At 47.0% G+C, this 12,978-nt stretch overlaps 1 protein-coding gene across 5 annotated transcripts in view; it reads left to right on the top strand.

The window, feature by feature from the left end:
• Window positions 1-866: 866 nt before the first annotated feature.
• The window catches only part of NPAS2 (neuronal PAS domain protein 2), a 195,786-nt gene continuing 183,674 nt past the window's right edge, over window positions 867-12,978 (top strand). For 4 of the 5 annotated variants that reach the window (XM_081591529.1, XM_081591526.1, XM_081591525.1 and 1 more), the window contains exon 1: window positions 867-1,114. The gene's annotated coding sequence lies outside the window, so the exon portion shown is untranslated. The remainder of the gene's footprint in view (window positions 1,115-12,978) is intronic. The other variant, XM_081591527.1, reaches the window with a different exon arrangement.

Here is a 12,978-nt window from a genome sequence, read left to right as displayed (position 1 = left end):
TTTTTTTTTTTTTGGATTCTCGCCTGTCTCCTCCCACAGAGGAGAAAAAAAAAAAAGGTCACGTATGTTTGGAAAAATATGTAGGTCAGTGGAACATTTCCTGCACTGGTGCAAAAGGAGAGGAGGGCAGCGGGGGAGGGGAGGGAGCCGCAGCTTGGAGCTCCGGGTGCGCGCTCCTGGCTGCAGCCCCCAACCCCTGTAGGAGGGGCTCCTTTCCATCCTTGACCCATTTTCCGGACCGGCTACGTTCGCCTCGGAAGAAATAGTGATTGTTCCTCCCCAGCAGGCGCCGCGGTCCTCTGCGCTCGCCAGCGTCTCCCTGATCCCCGCCCGCAGTTCTTCGGGAAAGCGCAGTGGTCGGCGCGCAGGGCTGCCCCACGAGCACGGCGTGCTGGGTGGGGGCCGAGGTGACGCGCTGGCCCCCCAACGCACTGCACAGCGGGGTGGCAGCGCGCAGGGGAGGGCGATTCCCCTCCACCCCCACTGACAACTTGAACGGGACCTCTACTGGCTTCTCCTTCGGACAGTTCCCCTCTAAGCACACCCTGTCCCCGCCCCGCACCCTCGGCCGGACCATGCCGCGCGTCCCCGGCAGCAGCACAGCGGTGGCGGCCTTGGGGCGCGGGTGTCTCCCCCGCTCAGGGAAGCTGGGAGGTGGGGGGTGGGTCCAGGGGTCCATCTGCTCGTAGGGAGCGCAGGGTGCGGGTCCCAGGCTGGGTCGCGGCCAGGAGAGACCCGGCCAGCGGCGGCCGCGGGAGCGCAGGGAAGGAGGAGGAGGACCGGGAGGAGGCGGGAGGAGGGCGGGGGAGGAGGAAGAGGCGGCAGCGGCGGCGGCGGCGGCGGCGGCTCCTCTCTCCGCCGGCTCTGCGTGCGGAAGAGTTTGCCGCGCTAGCAGCCGGCCTCCCGCAGGAGCCTAGGGACGCGCGGCGGCGGCGTAGCTCTGAGACCCGCAGCCGCGGCGGCGGCGGCAGCAGCTAGAGCAGCGCCTCCCGCCGCCGCCCGGGAGGAGCTCGCCGCGCCCGCTCGCCGCCTCGGCTCCCAGCGGCGGCGGGAGGCGCGTCTCCCGGGCCCAGCCCGCGCCCGGCCCCGCGGGGCCGCCCCGGCCCGCTCCGAGGTAAGGGCCGAGCCCCGGGACGCGGGGCCCCGTAGTGGGAGGGCGCGCGCGCAGGGTCGTGGGACTTGATCACCTGCCTGCCGGCGCGGTGGACGCACGGAGCTGGGAGGGACGCCTCGGCCCGGGACTGCGCTTCGCCGGGGGCCGGGGGCGCAGGGCGGTTGGGTCCCCACCCCCAGCCCCTGGTCCTGCGGCGGGCACATCCCTTCCTGCGGGATCGCGGCGGCGGCCGGGGGGGGTAGTCTCCTTGTGCGTCTCGCCGTAGGAGGCAGAGGATGAGACGCCCTGATTCGGGGTGCTCAGAGAGTACCGTCGGGGTGGGTGGAGGCCGTGCCGGGGTAGCAGCCTCGAAGGTCGCCCAGAGGCTTCCCTGAGCCCCATCGCGTGCTCTCCAGAGCGTGGGGCGCCGGGGACCCCCGGAGAGGGTGGCATGCGCGCCCTGGGCCCACGATCTCAACGGGTCCCTAGATCGGAATTGGTTCCGGGCCGTAATGGGTGCCGAGCCTGCCTCCTGGACACGCATAGCCCGGCCCTGCTCGCCGCCTTGCTCCCCAGGTTGGATGCCAGCGCGTTGTTTGTTGGGAGGTGTGCTCCCTCCCCCGAGCCGAGGAAGGAGGCTTACCTTTGACCTTTCCAGAGATCCACACGGGGCGGGTAACCTGGGGGTAGGGCCGTGTACCAAAAGGCCAAATTAAAAACCAACCCCTCTTCTCTATCTGCCACTCCTTAACTGCTTAAGGTAAGAAAGTTTGTTTTCAACCCGGTGATTCATAAATAATTAGTAACCAGCTCTGTTGATTAAGCAAGATGGAAACCTTAAAAATACACACGCACTTCTAGCAAGTCTAAAAGCTTCCAAGGTTGTATACCGGGAGGCTTTAGTTCGCAAAGTTGAAAGCCCCTGGGTTCAACAGGTGTTCAGAAGGGGTCTGGAAAGAGAGAGCTCGGTGAGTTTCCTCTTTAGTGCCTACTCCTTTGATTCATTATATTGATTGGCCTGTTTCTTTACGGCAAAATAATGGAGTAGTTATTAAATTAACTTAATTAGCAGAGACGAACTGGTCAGAATTGATCATTTAGAACTGGAACCTTTTTTTTCCTTAATAGGGTTTTCCCCATTTGGACTTTGCAGTTAATGAGTTCTAAGGCAGTTCCTGGCAGGGTTCAGCTCTGTCCATCCTTCTGTCTAGGAGACACAGACTAACTAAGTCCCTGATCAGTGAACTGACCAACTCGTTATGAGGTGCATTAAAAACACAGCAAGTTTTACTTGTTCTTCCTTGGGAGGTGCAAGTTCAAAATTCAAGGGCAAGTTGTACCTCTGGCTTTCTGTCCAGAAGATTTCCCCCAAATGTATTTTAAAATAACTCTGCAATAAATATGATGTTTAAAAGAGCTATTCAGGCTTGGACCACTATTTTGCAAAAGCAAAAGATCTGTTTGATTGCACAGCTAAAGCAAGACCGGTAGAAGTATTGGCATTTCTCAGCAGTCTACTTAAAGATTTAGTTAAAAATAAAATGTACACAGCAAAGGTTTTCAATAATCGTCTTCCGTCTCACAGAGAGATGCAGAGTGTGGCTTAGAAGAATTGTAAGCATGCTGCTTTTAGCCATTTTCTCCTTGGAAATCGATGCATATATTTATTTGCTGATCTGTCCCACTGCAGCAGATGTAAAATCAGTTTGATTCTCACTGCTCCCCGTAGTGACTCCCATGGAGGCCAGAGAAGGGAATATTTTCTAGAGGAAATATGTTACTAATAAAATGTTATCTCCCAAAGAGTTAAACATGCCCAGAAAAGAACCAAGTGAGGCTTTACTAATTAGCGTGTTGAAAAAAAAGTTCACTGATTGGAGAAGTGAGTGTTCAGATGGTGGCTCAAGAATTCATCTTTCTGTAGAAAATAACAATTGTTTTTAAGCTCATTTGATTCTTGTTAAGAATTTGGGCCCTTTTTGCTATTTCTGGCTATGTAATAATGAAAATGGTAAAATAACAAAAATAGTTTAAAATGACATATATCATCTGTTATACGTCATGATGAAGTTGAATTCATCTTGTTTTTTGGAACAGTCTTTCTTAACTCTTGGTAATCTTTATAGCTGGCTGTTAGTACTGCTACTAGTTTTTAGGTTACACATTCAAAATTAGTGATTTCTTTCAGATTAAAATAACAAAGCATGCATATGCTCTTTATATCTTTATATGGTCCTCCATGTACCTATATATGGTCATTTTTCGGAAGTCTGGCTTTTGAATCTTAAGCCTCTAGAGGGCTAAGTCCTTTTTCTTAATTTTTAAAACAAGCATATATTTTATTCTTTCCATGAAAAGTTGGCTTTTCCATGGTGATCCGAGCACTGACTGTCCCATGCTGAACTCAGGCACAGAGTGGCATTTCTTTCCCAAGAGAGGTCAAGTTGTGAGGTATTGAAAATAGCCCAGTAACACTGTATTTTTGGCTTTCTTATGGCCACGTTCTAATTGGCTGCATCAAAGAAGCATCTGATGGAATTTTGCATTTGAGTAGTGGCAATGATACACATTACTTGCTTACAGAAATGTTTGACTAGCAGGTTCCTGATCTTTATTCTATGCGTAGCAAAGATGGGAGGCCACATTTATGTTCCATCCAGCATCTCATCCCTAGGAGGCCTTGTTCATCATTGATGCTTAATGGTAAGTAGGTGTAGGAAACAAGCTGACTTGTGGATGACAGTTATCCAAAGGGTAGAAATTGCTGAATGTTAATGGGTATTTAACTCTGAGTAATTCTAGTTTAAATCTGAAGATGATTAATAGCACCTTAGAGCACTAAATAAACACTTATTAAATGTGAACATATGTTTAAAGGGGGAATGTTTTTAATGCAGTCTTTAAGGCACTACTGTTTCTCACTGAATTCTTTAAGGTTGGGGACCACTTGGCATTTTAAGCAATCTCTTAGGGAAAGTTCCCCCAGAGATCACTTGAACTTCTGTGGGTCATAAGACAATGTGTGGTTTTCCATAAGATGATTCAGAATAGAAATGAGAGTTTAATCTTCTATGTTGATGTGAAACAAAGCAAAACAAAAATGTATTAAAAAAAGAGGAGGATGCAGAAGATGGTATGTCAAACTTTATAGTGTATAGTAGCATTGATTGGGGACCTTGTGAAGGGCAGGTGCTGACTCAGCAGGTCTAGGTTGGCACCTGAGAGCCTGCATTTCTTAAAAGCTCCCACGTGCTCCCAAGTCTATGACACTCCAGAAGGTTCTGGAATGTTCTCAATCCAATTCAGCCTGTGTAGCATCTACTGCATAGGAGGACCAGGTGATAGAAAAAGAAAGAACATGGGTCCTCCCTGCCCTCGAGGAACTGACACAAGGGGGAAGAGAGAGTCTTTCTAGACTGAACTGAGGCTCTGGGACACTACTCTTCAGTGTGGTGGCGGCTTGAGAGGGGCCCAGGAAAGAGGTTTTTTCTGGAAGGGCTCCCACGCTGGCCACCCTTGACCTCTAGTTTTCTTTGAATGAGAAGCTCTGTGACTTGCTAGGAAATAAAATGCAGATACTGAAATCAGACAGATCTGGAGTAGCCTTCCTGCTCAGCTGCCGTGTGACTTGGGGCAACTTTTTTTTTAACCTTCCTGAGCCTCAGTGCCCTGGTTAGAAGAATAGTGGGAATAACGCTTACCTCATCAAGGTAGGTAGGATGACCAGTGAAGGAGACACATCAGACATAACAGAAAAGTGTGTGTTAGTCACTTAGTCATATCTAACTCTCTGTGACCCCCTAGACTGTAGCCTGCCAGGTCCTCCATCCATGGGATTCTCCAGGCAAGGATACTGGAGTGGGTTGCGGGGTTGCTTTTATTACTGCTGATGGGAGAGGGGAGGCTTGCTAGGCATGGAGGAAGAAGAGGTTCCTAAAAATATTTTTGCACGTAGTTCACCAATTAGAGATTCCATTTGGTTAATCAGCAAACCCAGGGCTGGCAGGAGAGAACCCAGCTGAAGGGCTGGCAGGGCAGGCAGCTGTGCAAGGTAATGGAGGCAAAATGGGATGATGAGGAGCACCCACATCTCCACTCTTCTGCAGGACCCTGGTTTCTGGTGAGCCCTGATAGTACCCTTCTAGCAATGTATTTACCTGAGGCTGTTCCTGGTACTCACCCTGTAGGTTCTGTTGATCAGGACTGACTGGTGTTGGTGGTAACCAGGCACGCCTTAACAATATGTTTCAGAGGGAAGGGCATTGGTGTGTCCCTTGATGGGTCCTTTTAAGGGTCAGAGCCATCCATCAGCCCTCTTCAGTTTGGTGGGAGTTCCCTGAAGGCAGTGCAGGGTGAGTGGGAATTCACCACCCCGCATTTTATACTTAATGCTCTGAGGTGATTACTTCCTCCTGACTTCTGGGGAAGGCAGATGTTCCAAGGAAGAAGTCTCCTTCACCCTGATATTAGGGGGAGTCATCTGGATTTCCCAGTTGGCACAAGTGGTAAAGAACCCGCCTGCCAGTACAAGAGACGTAAGAGGCGCAGGTTCAATCCCTGGGTCAGGAATATCCCCTGGAGGAGGAAATGGCAACCCATTTCCATATTCTTAAAGCCTGGAGAATCCCATAGACAGAGGAGCCTGGAGGGCTACAGTCGTGGGGTTGCGAAGAGTCAGACGCGACCGTAGTGACTTAGCATGCAAACTGGGTGGCCCTCAAAATACCTCCACCACTATTGCTCTCATGTGTATGTTTGTGAGTTCTACTTATTTACAAAGGAGACTTCTCTGCTCCCACTCCCACTCCATGCTCTGCCAAAATAAACCTTGAAAACCAAGTGCAAGAGAATGGCAACGGGCTTGTGACCCTGTGATGCATATGAGGGAAGGACTAGTGATTGAACCCAAGGCCATGAAGGGGGGATAAAGGGGGAAGTGTAAGGGAATACTTAAAATGGAAACCAGAGCAGAAGCGGGACCAGAGGGTAGGAGGAGGGACCCAGGGTTCCAACTCTGTAGCATGAAACCATGGAGGATTATGTCCCAGGTCACTGAAAATTGCCTGGGCTTCCCGTGGACACAAGCCCCCCTAAAGGAAAGCAGGTGACTGAGCCCAGCAGAGTGATCCTTCCAGCCTCTTCTGAACCAAAATCCACACCAGGCAATTTCATGAGGAATCTCTGTACCCTGTGAAAGTCATAATATTGAGAACTGGAGAACACTGTAAATGTTATTATTTTTCTGTTTTAAAAGTATACTTACTTTTTGGCAAATATAGAAAAGATTGAAGAAAATGGAGATTACCCACAATCTCAAGGTGTATTACCCTTCAGTCTTTTTTCTATGCTTTAAAATTTTTTTCTAATGTTAAATTTAAAAAAACAATATAATCTTATAAAATTTTCACACAATCCAAAACTACTTCTAGTAAAAAGATCCCCTTCACCCTGTGGCCCTACTAATGTTGTTCAGTCACCAAGTCGTGTCCGACTCTCCTTGACCCCTTGGACTGCAGCACACGGGGCTTCCTTGTCCCTCACCATCTCCTGGAGTTTGCCCAAGTTCCTGTCCTTTGAGTCGGTGATGCCATCCAACCATCTCACCCTCTGTCACCCTCTTCTCCTGCCTGCAGTCTTTCCCAGAATCAGGGTCTTTTCCAGTGAGTCAGCTCTTCCCATCAGGTGGCCAACATATTGGAGCTTCAGCTTCAGCATCAGTCCTTCCAATGGGTATTGAGGGTTGATTTCCTTTAAGACTGACTGGTTTGATCTCCTTGCTTTTCAAGGGACTCTCAAGAGTCTTCTCCAGCACCACAGGTCCAAAGCATCAATTCTTCCACACTCTGCCTTCTTTATTGTCCAGCATGTTTTCTGCCTGGTAGAAACTTGATTTAGCTCAGGGGTCCACTCTCCTCCACATGCCTCAGGGGTAAATCCTGATTGGCTGAGCAACTGCTGGTGGGCCTGCAGTCTCAGCAGTGATTGGCTTAGGGTGAGCAGGTGGCCCTCCTGATCAATCAAACATGAGGGTAACTTAGTGGGCGGCTTTCCTGACTCTTAAAAAGAGATGTAGGAGAAACCAGCCACTTTTTTTCTTCTGGACACAATGCCTGTAAGTGGGGCAGCTGTCAGCCAACAGAACGGGCTGGGCCAGGTCCCAACTGACCAGCCAAAGAATGCAAAGGTGAAGAATGGGGCCTCCACAGTGCCCCGGACCTTCTGAATTACCCAAGAGGAAGCTCTGATTTGGGACCTTCCTAACCTCTTAAAGGAGGTCAAGTTGGATTTTTTTGTTAGTTGTAACCAAAAGCATCCTGACTGATCCATCCCTCAGCTCTGCACCCTATTGGAGAGTTGATTGTTATTAACCATGCGGCTGTAATCTGTTAGTCATTTTCACTTCATTTACATGTATACCATGTATGTACATTTTCTTTTTAAACTAATGTAATTCATTTCGTACATTTTATTTAGTGACTTTTTTGTGTGTGTGGCATGAGATTTGGGGGGTCATTTTTTTCTATCTACTTTATTCTTTTTAAAGGTTACATAGTAACAATCAGGGAGAAGGCAATGGCACCCCACTCCAGTACTCTTACCTGGAAAATCCCATGGATGGAGGAGCCTGATAGGCTGCAGACCATGGGGTCACTAAGAGTCGGACACAACTGAGCGACTTCACTTTCACTTTTCACTTTCATGTATTGAAGAAGGAAATGGCAACCCACTCCAGTGTTCTTGCCTGGAGAATCCCAGGGATGGGGGAGCCTGATGGGCTGTCGTCTATGGGGTCGCACAGAGTCGGACACGACTGAAGCGACTTAGCAGCAGCAACAGCAGTAACAATCAGAGGTATGGCTGACATAATTGATTTAACCCTTTCCCTATTGTTAAACATTTATCATTCTTTATTTCTTATCATTCAGTCACTCAGTTGTGTCCCACTCTTCCTGATCCCAAGGACTGCAGCATGCCAGGCTTCCCTGTCCTTCACTAGCTCCTAGAGTTTGCTCAAACTCATATCCATTAAGTCAGTGATTCCATCCAACCATCTTGTCCTCTGTCATCCCCTTCTTCTCCTGCCCTCAATCTTACCCAGCATCAGGATTTTTTCCAATGAGTCAGCTCTTCGCATCAGGCGGCCAAAGTATTGGAGCATCAGCTTCAGCATCAGTCCTTCCAATGAATATTCAGGGTTGATTTCTTTAGGATTGACTGAGCTGATCTCCTTGCAGTCTAAGGGACTCTCAAGAGTCTTCTCCAGCACCAAAGTTTGAAAGCATCAATTCTTCAGTGTTCAGCCTTCATTATGGTTCAACTCTCACATCCATGCATGAATACTGGAAAAACCATAGGTTTAACTGTACAGACCTTTGTCCACAAAGTAATATCGCTGCTTTTTAATATGCTGTCTAGGTTTGTCATAGCTTCTCTTCCAAGGAGCTAGCATCTTCTTTTAATTTCATGGCCGCAGTCACTATCTGCAGTGATTTTTGAGCCCAAGAAAAGAAAGTCTCTCACTGTTTCCATTGTTTCTCCATCTTTTTGCCATGAAGTGATGGGACCTGATGCCATGATCTTCGTTTTTTGAATGTTGGGTTTTAATCCAGCTTTTTCACTCTCCTTTTTCACCTTCATCAAGAGGCTTTTTAGTTCCTCTTTGCTTTCTGCCTTAAGGGTGGTGTCATCTGCATATCTGAGGTTATTGATATTTCTCCCAGCAACCTTTATTCCAGTTGTGCTTCATCCATTTCGCCTGATGTACTCTGCATATAAGTTTAAATAAACAGGGTGACAATATACAGCCTTGTTCAGTTCAGTTCAGTCGCTCAGTCATGTCCGACTCTTTGCAACCCCATGAACTGCAGCACGCCAGGCCTCCCTGTCCATCACCAACTCCCGGAGTCTACCCAAACCCATGTCCATTGAGTTAGTGATGCCATCCAACCATCTCATCCTCTGTCGTCCCCTTCTCCTCCTGCCCCCAATCCTACCCAGCATTAGGGTCTTTTCCAGTGAGTCAACTTTTCGCATGAGGTGGCCAAAGTATTGGAGTTTCAGCTTCAACATCAGTCCTTCCAATGAACACCCAGGATTGATCTCCTTTAGGATGGACTGGTTGGATCTCCTTGCAGTCCAAGGGACTCTCAAGAGTCTTCTCCAACACCACAGTTCAAAAGCATCAATTCTTTGGCGCTCAGCTTTCTTCACCGTCCAACTCTCACATCCATACATGACCACTGGAAAAACCATAGCCTTGACTAGACGGACTTTTGTTGGCAAAGTAATGTCTCTGCTTTTAAATATGCTATCTAGGTTGGCCATAACCTTCCTTCCAAGGAGTAAGCGTCGTTTTATTTCATGGCTGCAATACTCCTTTCAAAATTTTGAACCAGTCTCTTGTTCCATCTCCAGTTCTAACTGTTGCTTCTTGACATGCATACAGTTTTCTCAGGAGGCAGGTAAGGTGGTCTGGTATTCCCATCTCTTGAAAAATTTTCCACAGTTTGTTGTGATCCACACAGTCAAAGGCTTTAGTATAGTCAATGAAGCAGAAGTAGATGTTTTCCTGGAATTCTCTTGCTTTTTCTATGATCCAGTGGATATTGGCAATTTGATCTTTGGTTCCTCTGCCTTTTCTAAATCCAGCTTGTACATCTGGAAGTTCTTAGTTCTTATACTGTTGAAACCTGACTTGGAAAATTTTGAGCATTACTTTGCTAGAATGTGAAAGGAGTGCAGTTGTGCAGTAGTTTGAGCATGCTTTGTCATTGCCCTTCTTTGGGATTGGAATGAAAACTGACCTTTTCCAGTCCTGTGGCCATTGCTGAGTTTTCCAAATTTGCTGGCATATTGAGTGCAGCACTTTCACAGCATCATTTTTTTAGAATTTGAAATAGCTCAACTGGAATTCCATCACCTCCACTAGCTTTGTTTGTAGTGATGCTTCCTGGGACCCATTGACTTCACATTCCGGGATGTCTGGCTCTAGGTGAGTGATCACACCATCATGATTATCTGAGTCGTGAAGATCTTTGTTGCACAGTTCTTCTGTGTATTCTTGCCACCTCTACTTAATATCTTCTGCTTCTGTTAGGTTCATACCATTTCTGTCCTTTATTGTGCCTATCTTTGCATGAAATGTTCCCTTGGTATCTCTAATTTTCTTGAAGAGATCTCTAATCTTTCCCATTCTATTGTTTTCTTCTATTTCTTTGCCTTGGTCACTGAGGAAGGCTTTCTTATCTCTCCTTGCTATTCTTTGGAACTCTGCATTCAGATGGGTATATCTTTCCTTTTCTCCTTTGCTTTACATTCTCAGCTGTTTGTAAGGCCAGGACTGTTTCCCAGGGAACCATGACTTTATTTCTTCTCCTGGCTATTATGAACATTGTATTAACTTCCTGATCTGTATATTTTCAGATACATTTCAGATTTTTCTCTGGGATTACTAGGGTAGTATTCCTGGGTAAAGAGCCCTCTTTGAAAGACTGACCGATGCTGCCAGGTCTATGGCTAAAACAGCGTCGAAGGCTGCCGTGTCCCCGTGTTTTAAGCCTATGTGCTCAGTCATGTCCAACTCTTTGAGACCCCATGGACTGTAGCCCACCTGGCTTCTCTGTCCATGGGATTCTCCAGTCAAGAATACTGGAGTGGGTTGCCATTCCCTTTTCCAGGGAATGTTCCCGACCCAGGGATCAAACCCCCATCCCCTGCACTGGCAAGCAGATTCTTTACTACTAGCACCACCTGGGAAGCCATGTCTTAACCAAAATCCAAATCATTGAACATTAAATGTATATGTGATTTTAATGGCTACATAATAGCCCATGATAATTGAGGTTGGAGTGTTTCATTGGCTTATGAAGACACACAAGAGAATATTGAGATGGAGGCTATGAAAACTGAATAGACATAATTAACCTTGCTGTAATCTATAGAGAGTCCTAAAGTGGTGTTAGGAGACACACTCCTCCAGTGATCTATTTCCAGGAAAACTGGAAGGAGACAGCCTTCCAGACCCTTCTCAATCGAGTCAGATGGTGGGCTGCCCAAGCATGTTTCTTTTTAAAAAAAAAAGAATTTTTTTTGTGATTTTGTAATTTTTAATTGGAGGATAATTACTTTACAATATTTTGTTGGTTTCTGCCATACATCAACATGAATCAGCCATAGGTATATATAAGTCCCCTCAGTCTTGAACCTCCCTCCCACCTTCCATCCCATGCCACCACTCGAGGTTGTCATGCCCAAGCATTTCTAAGAAGCTTTGTTGTTTCTGGGATCCACAGTTTTTAACTCTGAGAGGCATTTGTTCACTGAATAAACAGTAGTCATTTAAACAAAGATTTCATGCATTGCGTGAAGCATTGCAGTGCATTGCATGCATTGCATGAAGCTGAAATATGAGTTTGCTGTATGAAATTTTCCAGTTCTGTAAGAGAAGAGAGGAAAGCAAATGGGATGGATGAAACTCATAAGACATGCTAATCACATTTTTCCGCCTTAATGCAGAGAATCTAATGTTTCAAGGAAGTTCCCAGGGACAGGGTGATTCCATTTTAAGTCTGGTGCCTAATCATCTGTCCTCCAGTGGGCCTACAGGTCTTTGGAGGTAGTGTCACTAATAGCCCATTTCAGTGAAATTCAGATCTGTCTTTATCTGGAAAATCCCAGTACTTTTTCAATTTCAGACTTGGTAGCTTCGATTTTCCTCTAATTTCATTCTGCAAGGTTAAGGCCTCCTTAGAAATAAGCAACATGATCAGTGTGTTCATGTCACAGTGTGAACAGTCAGCCTGCCTGTTGTCAGTGTGAGGGGAGGGTCAGACATTGCTGAGCCACTCAAGAAATTTTTGTGAGGAGGTAGGCTGGAGTGAGACAGGAAAGAATCCATCAGGCTGCTGTGTTGATCCAACAAATCGTGTATCTGTTGCATTAACATCTCCATTTGTGTGTGTGAATGTGTATGTGTGTGCGTGTGTGCACGCACGCATGCTCAGTCATGTCTGACTCTTTGCAACCCCATAGACTGTAGCCCATCAGGCTCCTCTGTCCATGGAATTTTTCAGGCAAGAATACTGAAATGTTTTGCCATTTCCTTCTCCAGGGGATCTTCCAAACCCAGGGATCAAACCTGAGATTCTTTGTCTCCTGCTTTGGCAGGAGGATTCCTTACCGCTAGTGCCACCTGGGAAGCCCACTGTCTACAAAAGGCATGACTTGTGGGGGAAGGGTTGGAGTGAGGGATAGATTGGGAGTTTGGGATTGATATGTACACACTGCTATATTTAAAATAGGTAATCAACCAGGACCTGTACAGCACAGGAAACTCTGCTTCAGTTCAGTTCAGTTCAGTTGCTCAATTGTGTCCAACTCTTTGCGACCCCATGGACTGCAGCACACCAGGCTTCCCTGTCCATCACCAACTCCCGGAGCTTACTCAAACTCATGTCCATCGCATCAGTGATGCCATCCAACCGTTTCATCCTCTGTTGTCCCCTTCTCCTCCCACCTTCAATCTTTCCCAACATCAGGGTCTTTTTCTGTGAGTCGGTTCTTTGCATCAGGTGGCCAAAGTATTGGAGTTTCAGCTTCAGCATCAGTCCTTCCAATGAATATTCAGGATTGATTTCCTTTAGGATTGACTGGTTGGATCTCCTTGCAGTCCAAGGGATTCTCGAGAGTCTTCTCCAGCACCACAGTTCAAAAGCATCAATTCTTTGGCACTCAGCTTTCTTTATAATCCAACTCTCACATCCATACATGACCACTGGAAAAACCCATAGCTTTCACTAGACAGACCTTTGTTGGTAAAGTAATGTCTCTGCTTTTTTTTTTTTTTTATCTATTTGTTTTTTGGCTGTTGCATAGTAGTACTAAGC

The sequence above is a fragment of the Giraffa tippelskirchi genome, chromosome 4, assembly GCF_054371585.1.
Source record: "Giraffa tippelskirchi isolate mGirTip1 chromosome 4, T2T-mGirTip1v1.2.pri, whole genome shotgun sequence".
NCBI lineage: Eukaryota > Metazoa > Chordata > Mammalia > Artiodactyla > Giraffidae > Giraffa > Giraffa tippelskirchi.
The sequence above is the reverse complement of the archived record's forward strand: the minus strand, read 5'-3'. Positions and strand labels throughout refer to the sequence as shown.